Source organism: Mandrillus leucophaeus, unplaced genomic scaffold (genome assembly GCF_000951045.1).
Source record: "Mandrillus leucophaeus isolate KB7577 unplaced genomic scaffold, Mleu.le_1.0 Scaffold1295, whole genome shotgun sequence".
In the NCBI taxonomy this organism is placed as follows: Eukaryota; Metazoa; Chordata; class Mammalia; order Primates; family Cercopithecidae; genus Mandrillus; species Mandrillus leucophaeus.
In genome coordinates, this window is record NW_012101249.1 from 316,434 (window position 1) to 341,120 (window position 24,687).

General features: G+C 35.1%; 1 protein-coding gene across 1 annotated transcript in view; it reads right to left on the minus strand.

Annotated features, from left to right (window-relative positions):
* Window positions 1–24,687, minus strand: part of MALRD1 (MAM and LDL receptor class A domain containing 1) — a 694,737-nt gene that overhangs the window by 276,369 nt on the left and 393,681 nt on the right. The gene's annotated exons all lie outside the window — the stretch shown is intronic.

Below are 24,687 nucleotides of genomic sequence, written 5' to 3' on the forward strand. Positions count from 1 at the left end.
ATGGTTGAACTAGTTTACAATCCCACCAACAGTGTAAAAGTGTTCCTATTTCTCCACATCCTCTCCAGCACCTGTTGTTTCTTGACTTTTTAATGATCGCCATTCTAACTGGTGTGAGATGGTATCTCATTGTGGTTTTGATTTGCATTTCTCTGATGGCCAGTGATGATGAGCATTTATATATGAACAAGCTTTGGATGCCAAAAATGTTTAGCTTCAGTTTCCATTGAATGTGGAATGTTGTCACTGGAATGGCAAATATTATTGGCTAGGATATTAAAATTGCATATTTAAAAATATATGTGAAGGATACGAGATAAATTCATATTTATCAATTATTAAATTTAGAAGTCAGAAAATCATGATGAGAACAGAAATAAATGAAATAGGGAATGATAAAAAAATTAAAAAGATCAAAAAAACTACAAGTTTGTTTTATGAAAAGACATACAAAATTAATAAACATTTAACTAGACTTAGAAAGGCCAGATAACAACATAAATAAAATTATGAATGATATTACCACTGTTACCACAGAGATACAAAGGATCATATGATTCTACTATTAACAAATGTATTCTAACAACTTTGATAACCTGAAAGAAATAGATAAATTCCTAGTAACATACGTTCTACCAAGACTGAGTCATGAAGAAAGAGAAAATCTGAACAGACCAATAATGAGTAAAGAGATTGAATCAGTCATCAAAAACTCTCAACAAAGAAAGCCCAGGACTAGATTGCTTGACTGGTGAATTTTATCAAATTCCTTCTTTTAAAAAAGATTGATGACAACTCTTCCCAAACTTTCACAAATAATTGAAGAGGAGGAAATACTTCCAAGTTCATTTATGAAACCTACATTACTCTGATATCAAAGTCAGATAAGAACACTATAAGAAAAAAAAAAATACAGACAAATATTCCTGATAAACATCCATGCAAAATCCTCAGCAAAGCTCTAGCAAACAGAACTTAACAGCACATTGAAAGGATCATATACCATGATCAAGTGTGATTTATTCATGAGATTCAAAGTTGATTCAACGTAGGTAAATCAAGAAATGTGGTACACCGCATTAACTGACGAAGGATAAAAATCATACAATCATTTCAATAGATGGAGAAAAAGCATCTGACAGATTTCAACATCTTATGATGAAACCTGTCAACAAATTTAGGTATAGAGGGAATGTAACTCAATATAATAAAAGCCATATGTGAAGTTCAATAGTGAAAAAGAAAAATATTTTTCCTCTAAGATCAGGAACAAAGCAAGAATGCCCACTCTTACACTTTTATTTAAAACAGTACTGCAAGTCCTTGCCAGGGAAAATAGATAAGAAAAGGAAATAAAAAAGCATTCAAATTTGAAATAAAAAGTAAAGTTGTCTCTGTAGATGACATGATCTTATATATATATAAAACCCTAAAGAATCCACAAAAAAACCTGTTAGAATTATTAAACAAATTTTGTAAAGTTGAAGGATATACAAAAATCAACTTGCAAAAATCAGTAGTGTTTCTTCATGATAAAAATAAACTATATGAAAAAGAAATTAGGAAAACAAACCCATCTATTAAAGAATCAAAAACAGAAATTTAAGCAGAGGTGAAATATATGCATACTGAAAAGTTAAAAAAAATCCTGAGAGAAATAGGAAAAGGGACAAATAACTGGGAAGAAATCCCATTTTCATGAATTGAAACATTGATATTGTTAAAATGTCTATACTACCCAAAGTGATCCACACATTCAATGCAATCCTCATCCAAATTCCAATGTCGTTTTCCACAGGAAAAAAAAAAAAAAAGTCCTAAAATTCATACCGAATTACAAAATACCCTGATTAGACAAAGCACCCTCAAGAAAAATAAAGCCAAAGGCATCATGTTTCCTGATTTCAAAACATATTACAAAGCCACAGTAATGAAAACAGTGTGGATACTGGCATTAAAACCAGGCCCACAGACCAATGGAACATAATCAAGAGCCCAGAAATAAGCCCATACATGTAGGACTAACTAATTTTGGACAAGGGTGCCAAGAATATACAATGAAAAAAGAATAATCTCTTGAGCAAATGGTACTGGGAAAACTGAATACTCACATGCACAAGAATGCAATTGAACATTTATCTTACAAACAAAAAAAATCAACTCAAATGGATTAAACCTAAACATAAGACCCAAATGGTAAAACTCCTAAAAAAGGATAGGGGAAAATTTCCTTGACATTGATCTTGGCAATAAATTTTTGTATGTCAACCCCTAATGTCAGGCAACAAAAACAAAAATAAACAAGTAAGACACATCAAACTGAAAAGCTTCTGCATAGTAAAGGAAGCAATCAATAAAATGAAAAGGCAACCTACATGACCCAAGAAAATATTAGGAGAAAATATTTGTGAATCATATACCTGATAAAGGATTAACATCAGAAATATATAAGTAGCTCACACAACAGAAAAAAATAGTAACTTGCCAAAATTGCCAAAGGCCGTGAATGGACATTTTCCCAAAAAAGACATAACAAATGGACAGCAGGTATATGAAAACACGGACAATATCACTAATCATCAGAGAAACACAAATCAAAACCTCCATGAGCTATCTCCGCACACCTCTTGGGATGGCTACTATTTTGAAAAATAAAAGACAGGGGGGAATGTGGAGAAAAGGAAACCACTGCACACTGTTGGTGAAAATGTAAGTTGGTACAACCATACAGAAAACAGTAGAGAGTTTCCTTAAAAAATTAAAAATAAAACTATCATAATAAACCGACAATTCTACTTCTGGGTATATGTCCCAAAGGAACTGAAATTAGTATCTCAAGGAGATTTATACCTGGTATCATAATTGCAGCATTATAACCAAGATATGGAAACAACCTAAATGTCCATGGAATGGATGGATGAATGTATAAAGAAAATGTGGTGTACACATGCAGTGGAATATTATTCAACCTTGAAAAATGAAGGGAATCCCGCCATTTGGGACAACATGGGTGACTCTGGAAGGTATTACCTAAGTGAAATATGCCAGACACAGAAAGATAAATATGACATGACTTTAGTTACATGTGGAATCTTCTTTTAGATTCACAGAAGCATGGAGTGGTGATTGCCAGAGTCTGGTGGAAGGCGGAAATGTGGAGGTAATGTTTAAGGGGTACAAAGTTTCAATGATGCAAGATAAATAAGTTCTGAGATTGCCCTATATTGTATAGTGCCTCTAGACAACAACACTATATTAAATATTTAAAATTTGCTAAGAAAGTAGACCCTATGCTTAGTGTTTTTAACCATAAAAATTCCAATAAAGGGGATGGGAGGGAACTTACAGATGTGAGATATATGTCTATGGCCTTGACAACGGTGACTTTTTTCATGAGTGTATACTCATCCCCAAACACATTGAGTTGTATACACTAAATATAACTTTCTATGTGGCAATCACACTTGAATAAAGTTTTTGGAAAGAAAAAGAATAACAATTTTTGATTATGCAACACTGATTTTTGGCATGTAACTTACTTTTGGCATGTAACCCAGTTCAGACACCTGCAGGACAACGCAATAGCAAAACTCAAATCTCAGCAAACATCCCAATTCTACGTGGATTAGGTTTCTTCTTTCTTACTTCCATAAAAGCAAAAATTAGAAACAAAATGGAATTCTTTCTTATTTTAGGAATATTCATCCATGATTACATAAAGTAATTGATGAAATGAATGAGTCACAGCTCTGTGCTTAGTGAAGAATCTCAAACACATATCACTCAGAAATAAGCAAGTCACTAAAATGCGTAACTATCTATATGAAGGACAAAAAGTGGCTAAATTAAATAGCATTATTTAGGAATACAATCAGCTGTGCTAAAACTAAAAATAAAGTCAAGAAGATCATTATCATAAAAGAAATGGCAATGATTTCCTCTACCAGAAGAGAAAAGTACGTAATTCGACAAGAACACATAAAAAATTTCCCAAAGACAGATAATATACTTAATTTGTGTGGAGTAACTAAGGGGAACATCTTATTTTATTATTAAGCTGAAAGTGTACACTAAAAATATTCTTTTATGTGTATAATAATGGCTCACATTACTGTATTCACTTTATAATAATTTGAAGTTTTAAAAAGTATGGATTCTAGGACTCCATACCCAGAGAGAATGATTTAATTGGTCTGCCCAGGCAGAAATAGTATTTTATGTTCCTTAAAAGATTTTGACATGTAGCCAAGTTTGAGAACCACAGTCACTGATGCGTTTCACAATGGGAAATAAATATTATTTATTAAAAAAATAAAGAGGAGGGAGAGAAGAGTCAGAGAGAAATAAAGAAAATTGAAAGGAAAACAAAGTTTTACCTTTTCATAGAAATACATTTGTCATGGAGGGCTGTGGGTAACTTTAGTATCAGAACCAATGAGAACAAAGGGCAAAAAATTTAAAAAGAAGTGTATTTCTGGAAATGGGTTTTCTGGGATCTTGTGAAGACTGGGAATACAGAATCTTTCAGATTATATAAACGCTGAGGTTTTGGCCCCCAGCTAACCTCACAGAGGCTGTGTTCTTACACAGAGTCTGTTTCAGATATTCCCTAGCAGTCTGTATCAGATATTCAGATACTGGAAAATTGTATCTAGTTCAAAGAAAGCTGTATTCTATTCAGCTTCATTTCAATGTGCTTATGATATTTAATGCATACCAAGATAACTTTCAATCAGTGACTCAACTCATGAAAATATATGTAGGAAACAATAACTTATACTAAAGAAGATCTAGAAATATATTAACAAGAGTAAAACATTAGTGAGTGATAAAATTATTAATTTCAAAATATGTTCATTTCTTTTTTGTTTTCTTTTTAAAATTAATTCAACTAACACATTTAGTCTTAGATTAAAAGAACATTTTAATATTTTGGACTATGCCTACATTTAAAGCAATTAATAAAATAAAAGCATCACCTAGTCAAATGAATTCCTGTGATCCCGTGATAATCAGGATAATCACCTAATTCTACAGTTTAGTTTCCACCAGAGTGGGACAATTAAGGGAATTCTAATTAACCATTAAGAAACAAACAACTAAAATGAATACAGGATGTTCTCTTCGTGCAAAGCACAGTAGATTTTTTTTTTGTTGTTTTCAATTATCTAGGCCAGGCATGGTGGCTCACATATGTAATCCTAGCACTTTGGGAGGCTGAGGCAGGTGAATCACTTGAGGTCAGGACTTCAAGACCAGTCTGGCCAACATGGAGAAACCCAGTCTCTACTAAACATACAAAAATTGGCTGGGCATGGTGGTGCATGCCTGTAATCTCAGCTGCTTGGGAGGCTGAAGCAGGAGAATTACTTGAACTCAAGAGGCAGAGGTTGCAGTGAGCCAAGATCATGCCACTGCACTCCAGCCTGGACAACAGAATGAGACTCTATCTCAAAACAAATTTTTTTAATTAAAATAAAAATTTTTTAATTAAATTTTTTTTAACTATGTAGATTATGCAACAAGGGAAATAATATATAGTAGCATTTTGTAAAGGGAAAAAACCTTGTTTGACAAAAAAAGCCAAAAAAGCCTTATGGTACATTATTTTGGTAGGGAACTTGGGAATAAGGTATGGTTCAAGGACATTTACATATGAGGGCTTTAGCATTATTGTGGGATGAATTACATCCTCTCCCCCAAAATTCCTAAGTTGAAGTCCCAACCCCTGGTATCTCAAATGAAGTCATATTTGGAAATAAGGCCTTTAAAGAGATAATAAAGTTTAAATGAGATAATATGGGTAAGCTATAATCTACGTTACTATATTTGGAGATAGTGCTGAAAGAAAGGCCCCTTTTTTTTTTTTTTTTTTTTTTTTTTGAGGCGGAGTCTCGCTCTGTCACCCAGGCTGCAGGTGCAGTGGCACGATCTTGGCTCAGGGCAAGCTCCACCTCCCAGGTTCACACCATTCTCCTGCCTCAGACTCCCAAGTAGCTGGGACCACAGGTGCCCGCCGCCATGCCCCACTAATTTTTTTTGTATTTTTAGTAGAGACGGGGTTTCACTGTGTTAGCCAGGATGGTCTTGATCTCCTGACGTCATGATCCACCCACCTCGGCCTCCCAAAGTGCTGGGATTACAGGCATGAGACACCAGGCCCAGTCAAGAAAGGTCCTTAAATTGAACTGAAGCCCTAAGGGTGGAGCAGTAATCCAATGTGACTTCTGTCCTTAGAAAGCAGGAGACAGATGCCAGGCATGAAAATGTTAAATATCCCTAATCTGAAAATCCAAAATTGGTAATGCTTCAAAAGTCAAAATGTTTTCAGCACGGAGTAATGATGTTGGTGAAAAATTCCACACCTGGTCTCATGTGGTGGGTCATATATATTATTTAAAATATTGTATAAAATTACCTTCAGGCTATGTGCATAGGTGTATATAAAACATAAGTGAATTCTGTGTTTGGATCTGGGCCCCATTCCTAAGATATCTGATGTATATGCAAATACTCCAAACTCTGAAAAAATAAAAAATTCAAAACACTTCTGGTCCCAAGGATTTCCAATAAGAAATACTCAATGGGTACATGCACAGAGGAAAGAACCTGTAATAACACAAGTAGAAGAAAATCATCTTCAAGCCATGAAGAGAGGCCTCAGAAGAAACCAATCCTGCTAACACTTTGACCTGGACTTCCAGCCTCCAGAACTGAGAGAAAATTAACTTCTCCTGTTTAAGATTCCTAGTCTGTGGTATTTTATTATGACAGCCCAAGAAAACTAATACAGGCCCTAAAATGTAAAGATAGAAAATATAGAAACATATGAATAATATTGATTTAATTTTAGGGGGCTTCTTAAGCCTAATGACAAAGGCAAAAGCAACAGAAGAAAATCTTGACTAAATTAAACAAATTGGGAAAAAAGTTTACATCAAAATTACTAGAAACAATATGCGAAGACAATGAAAATCAAGAAAAACATATTTACATTATATCTTATAAAAAAGGTTAATATAGTTAATGAAGACAGACCACTTCTGAATGAATACAAGAAAGCAAGCAGCTCAATAGAAATTCTTGGCAAGAAAATAAATGGGTAATTCTCAAAAGAAGAAAAATAAATGTTTAATAATTCGCACATGAATTTTAAAAAAGATTCAACCTCATTATTAATCACAGATGTAAATTAAAACAATCTACAATTTCATCTGCTTGATTAGGAAATTTTTCTATTTAAAAAATTGAAATTTCTTTTTAAAAAGTTTGGTGAGAATTTCAAGAAATTGACAGATTATTGCACCTAAATTAAAAAAGGAAAGGAACCTGATGGGAGTGGTGGGATTATAAGAAAGGCTTAAGTTTTTGAATTACAGAGACAGGGAAAGACATCCACAGACTCTGGAGAGGCCAAGCATGGCTCAGGAATCACAGCACTTTGGGAGGCCAAAGCAGGTAGATTGCTTGAGCTCAGGAGTCTGAGACTAGCCCGGGCAACATGGCAAAATCCTGTCTCTATTAAAAATACAAAAAGTTAGCTGGACGTGCTGGCACATACGCCTGTGGTCACGGCTACTTGGGAGACTGAGGTGGGAGGATTGCTGGAGCCTGTGAAGTTTAGGCTACAGTGAGCTGTGATTGTGCTATTATACTTCAGCCTGGGTGACAGAGTGAGACTATGTCTCAAAAAAATTTTTTTTAAAGACTCCAGAGAATCAAACAACAAGCAACCTCAACAGAGAGTATGTGAAGAAACAGCCCTAAGAACATGGGGTTAGGTGAAACTTTACATTTGATACAAATTCTTAATTGACTGTATATATTAAAGTCATACTTTTACATATTTTTAAGCTCAGAAATTACCTTATAAAAAGCTGTTTATGACAAACTCACAGCCAATAGAATACTGAAAGGGGAAAAGTTGAGAGCATTCCCTCTGAGAACTGGAACAAGACAAGGATACCCACTCTCACCACTTCTATTCAACAGAGTACTGGAAGCCCTAGCTAGAGCAATCAGACAAGAAAGAAATAAAGGGCTTTAAATCGGTAAGGAGGAAGTCAAACTGTCACTGTTTGCTGATGATATGATCGTATACCTAGAAAACTCTAAAGATTCCTCCAAAAAGCTCCTAAAACTGATAAATGAATTCAGCAAAGTTTCAGGATACAAAATTAATATACACAATTCAGTAACTCTGCTATATAACAAGTGACAAAGCTGAGAATCAAATCAAGAACTCAACCACTTTTACAAGAGCTGCAAAAAAAAAAAAAAAAAAAAAAAAAAAAAAAAGGAATTATACGTAACCAAGGAGGTGAAAGACCTCTACAAGGAAAACTATAAAACGCTGTTGAAAGAAATTACAGGCAACGTAAACAATTGGAAACACGTCCCATGTTCGGGGATGGGTAGAATCAATGTTGTGAAAATGACCATCCTGCCAAAAGCAATCTACAAATTCAATGTAATTCACATGAAAATACCACCATCATTCTCACGGAACTAGAAAAAAAATCCTAAAATTCATATGGAACAGAAAAAAGCCCACATAGCCAAAGCAAGACTAACCAAAAAGAACAAATCTGGAGGCATCACATTACTTGATTTCAAACTGTACTATAAGGCCATAGTCACCAAAACAGCATGGTACTGGTATAAACACAGGAACACAGACCAATGGAGCAGAATACAGAACCAAGAAGTAAACCCCAAATTCTCACAGCCAACTGATCTTTGACAAAGCAAGCAAAAATATAAAGTAGGGAAAGGACACCCTATTCAAAAAATGGTGCTGGGATAATTGGCAAGTCACGTGTAGGAGAATGCAACTGGATCTTCATCTCTCACCTTATACAAAAATTAACTCAAGATGGATCAAGGACTTAAATCTAAGACCTGAAACTATAAAAATTCTGGAAGATAACATCGGAAAAACCCTTCTAGGCATTGGCTTAGGCAAAGACTTCATGACCAAGAACCCAAAAGCAAATGCAACAAAAACAAAGATAAACAGTTGGGACTTAATTAAAGAGCTGCTGCATAGCAAAAGGAACAGTGAGCAGAGTAAAGAGACAACCTACAGAGTAGGAGAAAACTCTTCACAATATATACCTCTGACAAAGGACTAATATCCAGAGTCTGCAATAAACTCAAATTAGCAAGAAAAAAACAACCCCATCAAAAAGTAGGCTAAGGACATGAATAGACAATTGTCCAAAGAAGATATACACATGGTCAAGAAACATATGAAAAAATGTTCAGCTTCACTAATGATCAGGGAAATGCAAATCAAAACCATAATGTGATACCACCTTACTACTGCAAGAATGGCCATAATCAAAAAATCAAAAAATAATAGATGTTGGTGTGGATGTGGTGCAAAGGGAACACTTTTACACTGCTGGTGGGAATGTAAACTAGTACAACCACTATGGAAAACAGTGAGAATAGACCTTAAAGAACCAAGAGTAGAAATACCATTTGATCCAGCAATCCCACTACTGGGTATCTACTCAGAGGAAAAGAAGTAATTATACGAAAAAAGATACTTGCACAGGCATGTTTATAGCAGCACAGTTCACAATTTCAAAAATATGTAACCAAATGCCCACCAGTCAATGAGTAAAAAAGTAGTGGTATGTATATGCATATATACATATACATATATAAATATATACATATATACACATATATATACCACAAATAGTGGTATGTGTGTATATATATACACACACCACAAATAGTGGGGGGGGGTGTGTGTATGTATACACATACCACAAATACTGGTGTGTGTATATATATATATACACCACAAATAGTGGTATGTGTATATATATATATATATACACACACACACACATATACACACACACCACAAACAGTGGTATCATCATCATATATATATATATATACCACAAATAGTGGTATCATCATATATATATACACACACACCACAAATACACACACACACACACACACATATATATATGTATGTATGATGGAATACTACTCAGCCACAAAAGGGAATGAATTAGTGGCATTTGGCATTTGCAGCAACCTGGATGGAACTAAAGACTGTTATTCTAAGTAAACTAACTTGGGAATGGAAAACCAAACATCCTATGTTCTTACTCGTAAGTGGGAGCTAAGCTATGAGGATGCAAAGGCATAAGAATGATACAATGGACTTTGAGGACTTGGGAAAGGGTGGGAGGTGGAAGAGAGGTAAGGGATAAAAAAAAAACTACAAATTGGGTTCACTGTGTACTTCTCACGTGATGGGTGCACCAAAATCTCTCAAATCACTACTAAAAAACATACTCATGTAACCAAATATCACCTATTCCCCCAAAACCTACGGAAATAAATAAAAATATATATATATAAAATTAAAATTAAAGAAATGAAAAAAGAAATGACCTTATAAGAACTTCTGGTAGGCTATTGGTTCTCTATACAAATATACATTCCCTTCCTCTTTCCTAGTAATACAACTTAGTTTTGAATAAACACATTTCATAGATTTCCTTATGATTTAACCACGCAACTAAATTTTGGTTAATTCATTACAAGTAGAATACACAAAAGCTTCAAGAAATCAATTTTAAAAGACATCAAGTATGTCCTTCCATTGCCTTTTTCTCTGCCTTTTTTTTCCTTGCCAGCCAGATGGAAGCTACCAGAGCTAAAGCAGCCTCTTAAATTATCATTCCTCTCACAATATTTCAGGCACCCCCTCCCCATCTCCACTCTCACTGTACTGCTCTAGTGCAGTTCATTACTTTTTATCCTCACTATTGGACTAGCCAACTATTAGAATAATCAACTTATCTGTGTAATATCCTTCTATACTTGCTAGTAGGAGGTACTGTATTAATATTTATTCAATGCATAATATCATGTTCTAAGAATAGATTTTAAATGAGCTTATAGTGAATTTGTGCTTTCACTTAGGTTTTAGTAATATTTAAGCATGGTGAGGCCAACAGATCAGGAAATGACTGCCATGGAAAAGACAGGTTTTTATACTCACAGATCCTGAGTGAAGGAAGAACACTTCACTGCAGGGAGGCTGCAAAGGGAAACACTTGGATTGATCTGGAGGCACAAAGAGATGCAAAATTGTGGGCAAGAGCCTTTATTGTAGTTTCTATGAGAAGCAGATTTGCAATTGGCTAGTTTGAATAATTTCAGTAAGCTCTGGGGCATGGTGGCTCTTCCTAGTCTCTGGTACTTAACCCTAGGATGATTAAGGCAGGTGGATAGTGGCTCTGACTGTGAGGGCTTCATAAAGGAAATAGGTGGAGATGTGGGCTCTAGATTGGCTGGTTTGCATTTGAAAAATGCACTCAAGAAGAAGTGCTTTACTATTGCTAGGAAGCATCAGAATACAGAAAATAAGACATAGCTATTATAATTTGTATACCCAGCTCCCCTATTCTGGTGACACTCCTTCATCAATACAGTCACAAAAGGTGGAGTTCGGGTTGGCATGTTTGTCTAATGTATCCTGCCATCCGTCTACAATAACTAGTCTGAGGGTGACCATTTGACCCAAGATAGGTCAATCAGAGAATTTAGAAACAAAACTAAAGGATGCCTGCAACAATGTGTCAAGGCTCGTGTACTCCCCGGAGACATGTTTTCTGTATGTATGGTAAAGCAGAGATGGACGTTCCACAGAAAGGGAAATTAAAAAGATGAGCTGAAAGACACTGTTTCTGTCACCCAGGTTAGAGTGCAGTGGTGAGATTACGACTCACTGCAGCCTCAACCTCCCAGGTTCAAGTGATCTTCTTGCCTCGGCCTTCTAAGTAGCTGGGACCACAGGAGTACACCACCACACCAGCCAATTTTTAAAATTTTTCTGTAGAGACGGGGTCTCACTATGTTGCCCAGGCTGATCCTGAGCTTCTGGTCTCAAGTGATCTTCCTGCCTCAGCCTCCCACAGTGAAGGATTACAGGTGTGAGCCACTGCCCCTACTCCCCTCACTTTTTAGTCTTTTTTCATATCTTCCTGAAGTTGTACTGTATTCTTGATCTATATGATTTCTTGTACCTTTACATAAACTCCTTTTATGTTTGACATTGTTGGCAGGTAGAGTAAATCTAGTTAACATAGAGATTTCCAAGAAATTATCATGAGAATGTACAAAGACTAAAAGACCAAAAACTAAGCTAGTGGCAAGAACTCCAAACACACTTGATTTCTTTTTCTGAACTCCTTCCTGACCTTTTAATCAATGATTTTAAACTCTTCATTTCCCAATTCCTCCAAGACAGCTTTCCAGACAATTTGTGTGAGTCATTTGACTCAAATCCTTCAAGAATCCATTCCATATTAAACATCCTTATTCCCCGCTTAAATGAGATTGTGTATATGCTGGGTCTAGTATGACATGTCGCCCATTGATTTTTCAATATCTATTCATTTCCTTCCATTGTCTTGTCACTTATTCAATGCACGCTTCTGTAAAACAATTAAACAAGTAGGCATGTATACAACTAATCAGTGGAGGAATTAGGTTCCTATAACACAGAAGTTGTATTGATTGGTCCATTATTTTGACCAATACAATAATTCTTGTAGCACCAACAAAGAGCAGATGAAACCAAAGTGTACTTGCACAGCTGAGCTCAGCAAGTCATAGAGGAATTCCAGGACGGCACAGAGTGTGCTTCAACCAAGTTTTTTAGATGAGTTATCCATGTGCTCTCTTTTGAAAGTGCTTCTTTATTGCCTAGTTCTCCTGGTCTTTGGGTAATTTGCTCTTGCCTTCAAAATTCAACAGCCTTAAACATTTTATACTACTTTTACATCAAGGTCCTTGCCTCCCATCCACCCCCACTGTTTTAGGTAGAGTCATACATTTACTCAAAAGTTCCTCCACTTATTAGGAATTCAAGATACTTTAAACTGTACTAGTAGTTTGAATGTAATTGCTAGTGTTTATATTAGTGCTGGGTAACTAGGTTACCTATGATTATAGTGGCTTGCTCCAACCCTATTTTTCCAAAGGCTTTCTTCTTTTCATATTATTCAAAACATGAGATTTTTCAGACACTTATAGATTATGTTATAGTAAAAAAAAATCTGTGTGTGAGTATGTGCATTGTGTATGCATTCCATCAAGTGTAATAGACAAGAAAATTGGTTTGTAGTCCTGGCTTAATATCTGTGCATGTATAAATATCTGTAGATTTTATTGTTAACTGTTTCTTTATGTTTGGCTCAACTAGATGTAATTTTCATGTGTTCCACATCTACTCAAGTTCAACCATAGCTTATATATCTTATATACTATTATATATCTGTACTGATATTTCAGGACTAAATAGTATATACTTCAATTATGTAGTGGAAAAAAATATATATGAGTATAAAGTAGGAGTCTTCTTGATAAACATCAATATTCATTTTGCATGAAAATAAGTAAAATATAGTTCAGTAAAAACTGAAACACCATATCGTCACAAAAACTCTATGCAATGGTCCTATGGACCTAGATCCTGAATATGAAAATGTTCATTGTAATTGAAACAAATTCTAATTAGAAATTACATGAACTGAGGATAATGTTAACATTCAGATTTACAGTTGCCTCTATCTGAACCTAGGGATATTTCAAGGGCTATTTAAACTTTACTAAAATGTCTGCTCACATAATTATTTTTTCTTAATAATGTAAATGAACCAAGGAATAGCATTGTGCTTGGATTATAATATAATTATATTAATAGTAATATTTATGATTATGATTTAAATTACATCTTTAAATATAGACCTTTTTAACATTCAGATGCTAATTTTCTTAATTTTATTGAGAGATAAAGCAGTATTTGATGCTTTCAAGGTATGTAACAAATGGTTTACTTGAATACAATGTTAAAGTAATTAGATTCATCCATGGCTTTGATTTTTTTAATTTAAAAACACTGATTAAAAGTATAATAAACTGAATCACATAGTTCTTTTGTTTAATGAATGGCCTTGGACCAGAAACAAAGAACTAGTCCCTGATTTTATAAGAAACAAATTATTTGGCTCTACGGCTTAATGAAGAACAATGCAGTTAGTTGACCACGGCAATGAAGCCTCTCTTCTGAAGCCTATCTCAAATCAATTCAAGCAATAAAAGAAAGTTAGATTTATAACTGGCAATGACTGAAGGTAGAGAGTTGATGTCACAAAGACTATCTCCACCTCTTTGTTCAGAATTTTGTTTAGTGTCAACTTTATTCACTGAGGGTACTTCCTCCAAAGGCTGAACCCAGGAATGCTGGGAGCTTCTGGTTAACACCTTCAGACTATTAGAATCTGAAGGTAAGTATACTTCTCTCTTACATCTTCAGGTTGAATAAACCTGCAAAGGATTGATAGCTTGGTTGTGGTTTCTTTTTGTTTATTAATTAAGCAACCACAATCCTCAGACTGTGACCTTAAATACAGCAAATGTATTTGCTTCCAAGGTAGAGAAGCTGGAAAACTCAATGTTAAATAATGTCTCTTTATGTAATATTGCATTGTGTGTTAGGTAGTAAATTGCATGTGTGTTAGGAGGGGCTTGATGGTATACTTTTAAAATACCACTTAAATCTTTAAAAATACTATATATACACACACTCATGTATACATATATATACACACATATGTATTCATATATATACACATACGTATACATATATACACATATATATACACATACGTATACATATATACACATATATATACACACACATATATATATATATAAATACATATGCAAAAAACAAGTTTGCTAAGAGATTCTCCTCTATAGATTCAGAAAGATGAGGTAGATGTAGATATACTATCTGGGATATAAGGCCCCTTTTAACATGCAAGGGAGATCTGATGAGATTTACTTTTGAATCCAAAATAAATCTGTAATGACGAAAATTGTACACTACATTTTAAACACTTCAAATGGAAATGACACATGCTACTTCCTCACAGCACATTGGCCAGTTCTCATTCACATTGTCCCATTTAACTAAAAGGGAGACATGTGGGAAAGAAACTGACATTATTCAGAGTGTCTTTACCACATGTGGTGATACGTTTTTAAAAAGATAGCATCTGTCTATAAATCAATGACAAAGAATATCACCATTCTTACCTCTTGATAAATAATCAAAATTCTTCAATCAATAAAAATCAGTTACCTGTCGTTGAAAAGTCAAAATTAATCTTTGCATCCATATATAATATATATTTAGTAAAATATGCATTCATATATGGACATTATTAATATTGATAAGTTGGAAGAGAACATATAATCAGGAGATAAACTAATTATACAAAGCTATTTTTAAACACGACTTTGACACTTTTTGTTAATCAATATTTGCAGGGATGTAGTTACTTCAAATAAGACTATTCTATCATTTGAGAAGCATTGCGTACTTCATCCTGCCATTAAGTAAAGTGCAGGTTTCATTTAAAGTGCAAGTTTAAATGTATGAATTGATTCTTATACAAAGAGCATATTTAACAAATTATATCAATGGTTGGCAGAAAATTTTAGCTCTAGGTACAAAAGGTGCATTGCAGTGTATAAAGAAACCTAGTATAAAAACAGTCATATATAATCAGGTAAAGAAAGAAACTGCTATGACCTGGGTCTGGTTCAAGTTAAATAACATTTGTAGTTAAGGATCATATTCTTATCCCTCCCTTTCCTTACTGAAAAACTTTTGAATCCAAAATAAAACAAACCTGTAACAATAAGAATTATTTGAATATTTAAAAATTTTAAAACATCACTTACAATGTTTTAAAATACTTAAACTAGTATTACTAAAACATTCTACTATTAGAAACACTAATGATATGTCTGATATCACTTGTTTTCTTTCAAGACCATTTGAAATCATTGGCAAACTAGATATTGCTGAACATTTCTCACTGTGGCCTTGGACCAATCCAGGTCTCCCTAGTTTCTTGCCTGCAGTTCTCAAGAAGAAATACAGAATGTGCTGGGAATGCAGCATTCTGAGATAAGAGGGACACTCTAGAACAGCCTGGTCACGGTTCCAATTCCTTTTAGAAACAGAACATTCTTTCATGCTTTCACCTAAGGTATAGAACCCAGGGCGGGCTTCACCAGATCATCAGCTGTGGTGCAACAGGGTCTTGCACAGATGAGATTCCATCCATGCTGGGCAGCTTTCCTGAGCCTTGGGGGACCAGTTGAATGATGAACCCTAATTTTCTGTTGTCCCTTGCTGTCTATCTGTAGGTAATAAAGCTGCTTTACGTAACTAGTGTATGAGGATTCTGTCTCACCAGACTCAGGCAAGTTGGTAACCAGAGGACAGTGAACCTGTTTGACAGATATGTCAATTGTTATGTGACTGCTTTTACCTCCAAGTTCTTTATCATTATTTTAGTAGTATTCTACAATGTTATGGTTAATAAGGCTATGTTTCCATGCCATTAAGCATCAGTAAGGAAATCAGTTCAGCTGTTATTTGGTGTAATGTCTAGCTATTTCAATTTTTCAGAGTCTAAAGGATTCAATTAAATATGATGGCGTTGATGAATGATGGCAATCATATCAAACATTGCTTCAGTAGCTACCGTGAAGAGTTATTGTATAAAGCACTTGGCATATAGTAACTTTTAAATCCACACTATCATTCTAATAATATAAAGCAGGTTCTTTTTTTTTTTTTTTTTTTTTTTTTTTTTTGAGATGGAGTCTCTCCTTGTCACCCAGGCTTGAGTATAGTGGCACAATCTTGGCTCACTGCAACCTTTGCCTCCCAGGTTCAAGCAATTATCCTGCCTCAGCCTCCTGGGTAGCTAGATTACAGGTGTGTGCCAAAACCCCCAGCTAATTTTTTTTTTATTTTTAGTAGAAACGGGGTTTCACCATGTTGGCCAGGCTGGTCTCGAACTCCTGACCTCAAGTTATCTGCCTGCCTTGGCCTCCCAACTGCTAGGATTACAGGCATGAGTCACCATGCCTGTCTGGGAGGTCCTATTTTTATTGCCATAAAGAAACTGAGGCACTGAGTTGCTAAGCACTTATTCAAGATCACACAGCAAGTAAGTGGCAAAGCCAGGATTTGAACCTGGGAAGTCTGACTCCAGGTTTGGCTTGCTTAATCCCTATGCTGTGAGCAGGCATTTCTGATACCAAAGCTCTGCATGATGAGGACCATCACTGTCTGTCTACCCTTCCCTTTCACTCCAGCAATTTGCTCTTCTAGCAAATCTGCCTCACTGGTTGCTAAGCCTGGATTTCTCTTCCCTGATATGTTTGCATGGTTGCCTCCTCATTTCACTTAAGCCTTTGTACAAATACAACCTTCAAATAGGCTGTTTCTGCCCACTCTAATCAGGGAAATACTTCTGTATTACTTTTTTCCTTTACCATTTGTAGCACTTACCACTACTACATAATATATCATATATTACTTTGCTTATTATCTGCATGTGCCACCAGAATGTAACTCAATAAAGACAGGAACTTGCTCTATTCTGAATTTTACACATATAACAAGATTTGAATGCATGGTCTCCATTAAACCATCTGTCTGGCCACCCACTCATGCATCTATCCATCCATCCTTACATCCATTCATTTATCATTTATCCACCCTTACATTACACAGTACTACATATTATCTAGCCATTTACTTTTAAAAATAAAAGTCATTTTTAATTATTTTGTTAGGGTAGGATGTGTATTAGTTTTCCACTTATTACCATCTTCTTTTTCTTCTTTTCCTTTTCTGACAATATTTACTTAAAGCAATGGGCGCAGTGGCCCATGCCTGTAATTCCAGCACTTTGGGAGGCTAAGGCAGGCAGATCACGAGGTCTGGATATCAAACCATCCTGGCAAACATGGTGAAATCCTGTCTCTACTAAAAATACAAAAATTAGCTGGGCATGGTGGTGCATGCCTGTAATCCCAGCTACTCAGGAGGCTGAGGCAGGAGAATCGCTTGAACCCAGGAGGTGGAGGTTGCAGTAAGCCAAGATCGTGCCTTTGCACTCCAGCCTGGCGACAGCGCAAGACTCTGTCTCTAAATAAATAAATAAATAAATATCACTTTTAATTATTTAATTAGGGTGAGATACGCATTACTTTTCTACTCAGTGCCACCTTCTTTTTCTTCTTTTTCTTTTCTGACATTTACTTTAGAAGAAGCCTGCAAGCGATCTGAATGCAACACTCAGAGCACTCGCCTGTGAGCAGAAATACAGCTTTTCATGTAAACTAAGTGAAGAAGGTAAGTTCTGAAGTTAAAATCTATGGAGTTCTCTTTATAGATTTATTTGTGTGTGAACTTTATATAGAGCAATCACCGTTTTGTGATCTCCCAAGTTCAATTTGAATCCAGAGTGATGCTGCACTGAGATCATTATCATCATGCCACTATTTTTCACTCCAGATCAATCACTGTTTAAAGGACACCCAGGAGTCATACATATAGTTTTTAACAGGAAAAAATGAAAGATGGGAAAGTGGCTATGATAAAAAAGAATGCCTTTTTATATTATGTGTGAAGACAACACCTAAGACATCTGAAATTATAACAATGCCAGCTTATTTTATTTTACCCTCAAGGTATTTTTTTCTTTTCACAATCAAGATTATTTAGGGGGTGTGAGTGTTTTGCTATGTATGAATGTAGGGAAAGATTGAGTAACTACTGTCAGAAGATTCTGGAAATATTCTCTGTTCCCTAAATTATCTCTTCCTTTTCCTTGAACTGAAAACTGGTCATCATTAAATTGGATTTTCTAGATATTCAGTTGAAAACGCAACATCTTATACCATTATTGGATTCTACCCTGAGGTACTGGGTTTACCAGTGTCTTCGAGCAGTTCACAGAGGGGTCCTGGAAATAGAAAACATGGGGGGAACACACTGGGGAAGGAGACAAATGCCAGGAATTAAGAAAGGGGTACTGAAAAGGGAAACAGAAAAATCCACAAAACTGAACACTCTGGAATGCACACATTTCAGCCCAGCTCTCCGTAGGTGTGTGCAGTGCATTGCACAAAGCTTTCTGCAGACTAGAAAATCGATAATGTTTGCTGAACATGTGAAAATGAAGGAACAAAACAGAATAGGATTCTAAATGTGCTATAAAAAGTGTTGTCCCTAAAACAATTAACAAGTCTTGCAGTGTAGTTCATTTATACTTATTGGCCAATGAATATTCAGATGCTTGCTATATCTCATGCATTTTTCAAAGTACATTGTATAGAGTTAATAATTTAATCTTCATAGGAACTTTATGAGATAGAAGCATTATTACAATTTTATAGATGAAAAACATAAGGCAAAAGAAGATCATGTCATTTGCCTAAAACCATAGAGCAGATAGCAAACGCGTAAGCTAGGACTCACACCTAGTGGTCTTATTGCTGATCTGGGATCTTTACAGCTGACATAAATGCTACTTAGTATTTATAGTAAGCTCCCTGAGTATCAGGTGAATGACTGTGCTTAAGAAATGATTGTACTTTAAGTAACATTCTGAAATTTCAGAAGTCATTTAAATTTAGAACTTTAGAATTACAATGATAGGATATTCCTTTATTTTCAATATGAATTGTCTTCCTACTTCTCTGTTCTGTGGAATGGTTGCTGCATTTTATAAGATTTCTGTACAAATCATTTTTAAACCAACTTGAATAAAAAGGAGGGACATCAAATTTATAATCTGTCACTTATTTTTATATGAATAAGCTACTTGCTTCCTTATTAACTTGTCCAAAAAGGAGAGAGGCTTCTTACTGTGTTCCTGGACAGACTACAGAATATGCCCATTATTTTGCTTTATTTTTCTTTTTAGAAAAATACATTTGATAATAAGTTGAAGATAGCACCACAATGTATTCAGAATGCAAAGAAATAAAAAAGAATATATCTAGCTTTATGTTGGCTATTTTCTAAATATTATCTAATAAATTGAGTTGTAAGTTTTTGAATAGAAAGTAAGAAAGAAATATGAAACTTAAATAGCTTTCCTATTTGCACGTAGATAACTACCAAATATGTACCATACATATTATGGTACGTATAATGTGTATGTGTGTCTGTGTGTACGTGTGCACAGACAGTCCTCAATTTACAATGGTTTGATGTATAATTCTTCAGCTTTACAATGGGTTTATCAGGACGTAACCTCATCATAAATCCATCCGCATTTATAATGGTTTGACTTAAAATTTTTTGACTTCATAATGGGTTTATTGGGTATGGAATGCATTTTCAACTTATATGGGTTTATCCATATATAACACCATCATAAGTCTAAGAATATTTGTATACGCCATTTTTTATATATATGATTTATATGTATCATATACTTATATATACAGTATGTATAATCTATCTTTCCTCATTTCTACTCACAACCAATTTAAATTTGCTCTCAATGATTCTGAAATTTAAAAACATATGCATAAATTCCAGACTTATATCAGGTAATTGCAGGGAAATCACAGACATTCCTATCACGATCCTGTTGTTTTGTGGATAAGGAACCTGAGGTTCTAAAAGAATATGATTAAATTCATATGAGTAGGGTCAAAATCTGAAAAGAGTATATAAGTCTATAAAATCTATATATATCCATAAAAATATGGTGATTGCTTTTTGACATTTCCTGACTAAAGTTCTTTAATGTTCCTTTATGTTTACATCTCCTGGCTAATGTTCTCCCACACTTTGAAGCGAATCTTTTCTCATCTTCAACTGTCCCTGGACTGTTCAATTTGACTCCACTCCCGGGAGCGTTTTTATTGGCATCTTCGTTAACTGTTTGGTTTTTTAATGTGGGCTGTTTTTATACAAGAGAATCCTGTTGGATCAATTTTGAGAGTTCAAATTGTTCCAGCCCCACAGACCTCATCACAGATACCTTGGACTCATTCGGTTCTCCAAGTCAGAAAACCTGTCCACTGTTAGTTGCCATTCTCAAACCTCGCTGTGTTTTCCAGTATCTGTTGACTCTTTTGTGATTTTCCTGCTTTCCCCCTTATAGAAATAATTAATACACAAGTCTTGTCACTGTTTGTGGTTTGTCCTATTAGTTTGTATTTTGGATTTTGTAGAGCTGTATTTTCATTTAATTTTGTTGTATATGTTTTTCACGACTTGCTGACTTCGCCAATTAGGTTCTCTGATCGTTTTGTGTGAGGACTTGGGAAAATCCAAAAACTGTTATGGCACTACTATCACCATTTTTCCAGAATTCTTGATCTTTTTTCTTTGAGACAGGGTCTGACTCTGTTACCTAGCCTGGAGTGCAGTGGCATGATCATGGCTCACTGAAACCTCCAACTCCTGGGCTCAGCCTGCTGCAACTCTCCTGCCTCAGCCTCCTGAGTAGCTGGGGACTACAGGTGCAAGCCACCATGCCTGGCTTATGTTTTAATTTTCTATTGTTTTTTTGTGGTTTTTGTTTTGTTTTGTTTTTTGTTTTCTGACAGAGTCTTGCCCCATCACCCTAGTTGGAATGCAGTGGCACGATCTCGGCTCACTGCAAACTTCTGCCTCCCTGGTTCCAGCAATTCTCATGCCTCAGCCTGCTGAGTAGCTGGGATTACAAGCATGTGCCACCACGCCCAGTTCATTTTTCTATTTTTAGTAGAGTTGGAGTTTCATCATGTTGGCCAGGCTGGTCTCGAACTTCTGGTCTTAAATAATCCAGCTGCCTCAGCCTCCCAAGTACCTGGCCTAAAATTTTTATAGAAATGGCAGTTTTGCTGTGTTGTCCAGGTGGGTCATTCCTTTCATTTAAAAAGTTTTATTGATTTATAATTTACATGCCATTAAGTTTAGCCATATGACATTTAATGGTTCTAATATGTTTATGAAGTTGTGCATTGATCACTATAAACAACATTAGAATATTTTTATCACTCCATGAAGAAATCCAGTATCAGTTAGCAGCCATTCCCCTCTCCTCATTCCCTCATACCTAAGTAACGACTCACCTCCTCTCTGTCTCTATACATTTGTCTATTCTGTACATTTCATATAAATGGTAGCATACAATATGTGTGGATTTTTTGTGATTAGAATGTGACAGAAATAAACATTAACTGATCTTTTAAGTTATTTATTTCAAATGCATAACATCAACAACTTCATGATCAGTTGTGTGGTGACCTGGTAGTTTACGATTTGAAGTTGGTTTCCTAACACAGGACAATAAAGCACCATTTTACAATATGGCATGTTAGTAGTAATGATGATCACTGTAATAATAAAATGTAACATTAATTTTGCTATGTACCAAGACTATTCAAAGAACTTCACATATATTAACATATTTAATATTTATGTAAACCATTGATGAAAATACTATTTTCATCTTCTCAATTTTATTGGTGAGGAAATTGATGCAAAGCAAAATGAAGAAACTTACCTGAGCCAGATGACACAGCCAAATGCCATGCCCACATAGTTTGACTCGAGGCTCCTCGTTCTTAAACCCTATGATAAAGTGCCTTTCTGACTTTGAAGTGTTTGGCTAAATACCATTCTCATCTTCTAAAGTGGCAACTACAGAAAGCAACTTAATGTAACTTACACTCTAAGCTCCTTCTGATCATCCACATTACACAGCCCTGATATTTCACTGGCATAAAGCTAAAAACTAAGATGATTAAAAAGAATGTCATTGAGTTCCATTCACAGTCTTTCAAACTTTCTCATAATTTTTTCATGTTTTCTATTTTTACTGAAAAACAATTTGAAAATCCTTGTTAATTGTAGCTGGCTGGGCTGTTAAAAACCAGTGGCTACTTTTTCTGAAAATGTATTAAATGTGCAATAGACCATATTCAACTATAACTGACAACATGATGCCTCTTTACTTGATGACAAAGAAAGAACTATAGGCCTAAAAGCAATTGGTCACTAAATATACAATATTAAAGTATAACTTAGCCAAGTGTTGGCTTCAATTGAACAAAATTAATTGTAATCATGTAAATTCGCACAGAACTCTATAACAAAAAGGGGAAGAAAGAGTGCAAACTTCTACATGAAACTGGCAAAGCCAGAATAATAACTCTCAGTTTCCTTCTGTCCTGAATCAACCCATCTAGGAATCATTCTGCTTCCCTTGAGAGGAAAGGAATTTCTCTTATTGAATAAAGCTTCTTCCTTTCTAAAATCTCAGCGAAAATTTTGAAGAATTTTTCCTTTTCGAGTGGCCAAAATCATTTCTAGATTGAGTTACTAACCATAATAGAATTTCAACATATTACTTGGAAAGTTACTAGGAGAGAGTTCAAGAAGCATATTCTCAAGTCTAAGATTCCCTTTACACGAATATATGTGCAAAACCTCAACTTCTTTCATCAAGACACCCTCTCCCCAGCATCTTCAAGCCCAAATCCTGTCACTTGCATGACACAGATACCTGGAGCTATATGCTCCTTAAATGGTCTGAAACACATAATTTCTGATTTTATGTAACATAAGATAACTGAGTAACAACCACCTTTTCTAGAAATATAGGTTGGAGGAGAGGGATATAAAAGTTAAAAGAATGTATTTCTAAGCAGAATCTTTTGAAACAGAACTGCTCATAAAAAGAGCAGATGCTGTAACACTACAAAAAAACCAAAGTCACATTTTTTGAACTGCCTCAGTGAAATGATATTTTAATATGAGAGCAACAATAAAATTAAATAGCATTCAGGTTTAGCTCTTTTAGTCGCAGAGGCTTGCTGCCAAGTGAATCAGTATAGAAAACCACAGAAGGCATATATTTCCTTGGCAGTATATCTCACACAGGATTATTTTGGAAACCAAATGGAATAATTCCTCTGGAAGAACTTTGAAAACTGTGAAATTGTACAAATGTATTTATAATTATTTTTGACATTTTCTGGGTAGTTTTGTAAAGAGAATCTAAGTGTAGTTATACTTTTCATTTAGAAACATGATAAATGGAAGTACTTTTTTTCAAGTTACTGTTCACAGGCTGGAGTAGTATCTTTAAATCTCCCAAGTACAGCTCTCAGCTCAATTTCTGCTTGAATTTTGCCTGATTGAATTTATTTCTTATAGAAGCACTAACTACCAGATTTCTAACCCGTTTTTACTGGTTCATTTATAATTAGTTTAAATTAGGTAAATACATGTAAATATTAGGCTCACATTTAAAATTGTGTTAAAAACAAATGCAGAAGGGAAAAATTATTCTTGTTAGAAAGTGGATAGTATGGAAGGAAGTGGGGAGTCACTCGTGCAATTGAATGATGAAGAAGATATTGCTATGGTCTGACTGTTTATTCTCCTCCCTTCATTCATATGTGGAAATCCTAAACCCAAAGGTGACAGTGTCTAGAGATGGGGTCTTCAGGAAGATGACTATGTCATGGGGGCAGAGTCCTCATGAATGGGATTAGTGCCTTTATAACATAGGCCCAAGGGAGCTCATTTTATAAGGGCTCCACTTGGACTCCACCAAGTGAAGACACAGCAAGAAGGTGCCATCTATTAACCAAGAAATGAGGCTTCACCACATACCAAATCTGCCTGTCTTGATCTTGGCCTTCCCAGCCTCCAGAACCACAGGGAAAAAAATTCTGTTGTTTATATGCTACCCAGCTTATGGCATTTTGTAATAGCAGCCCAAACAGACTAAGACAGGTATTATCTCTTAACAC